Source organism: Myotis davidii, unplaced genomic scaffold, assembly GCF_000327345.1.
Source record: "Myotis davidii unplaced genomic scaffold, ASM32734v1 scaffold38, whole genome shotgun sequence".
NCBI lineage: Eukaryota > Metazoa > Chordata > Mammalia > Chiroptera > Vespertilionidae > Myotis > Myotis davidii.
The window spans coordinates 7,093,873-7,094,099 of record NW_006291383.1 but is presented as its reverse complement, the minus strand read 5'-3'; positions in this window follow the sequence as shown (position 1 = coordinate 7,094,099).

The window sequence follows — 227 nt, the reverse complement described above, 5'->3', positions numbered from 1 at the left end:
AGAAGGAGGGGTGAAGGAGTGTGGCGCGCAAGCCAGGACCCAGAGCCGCGACTGCTCCCTCTCCCCTCGGAGCCGGTGCCTGTGGGGGCGCGGGGAGCTCGGGCTAGTGGCTGCGGCCGGATGGGGGGTGGGACGGCCCCGATGCGCTCAAGGGCCACTTTCGGGGTGAGGCGCCCGGAGCGTCTCGCCTTGCGGGCGCCGTTATGGGAAAAGCCTGGGCCCCTGAG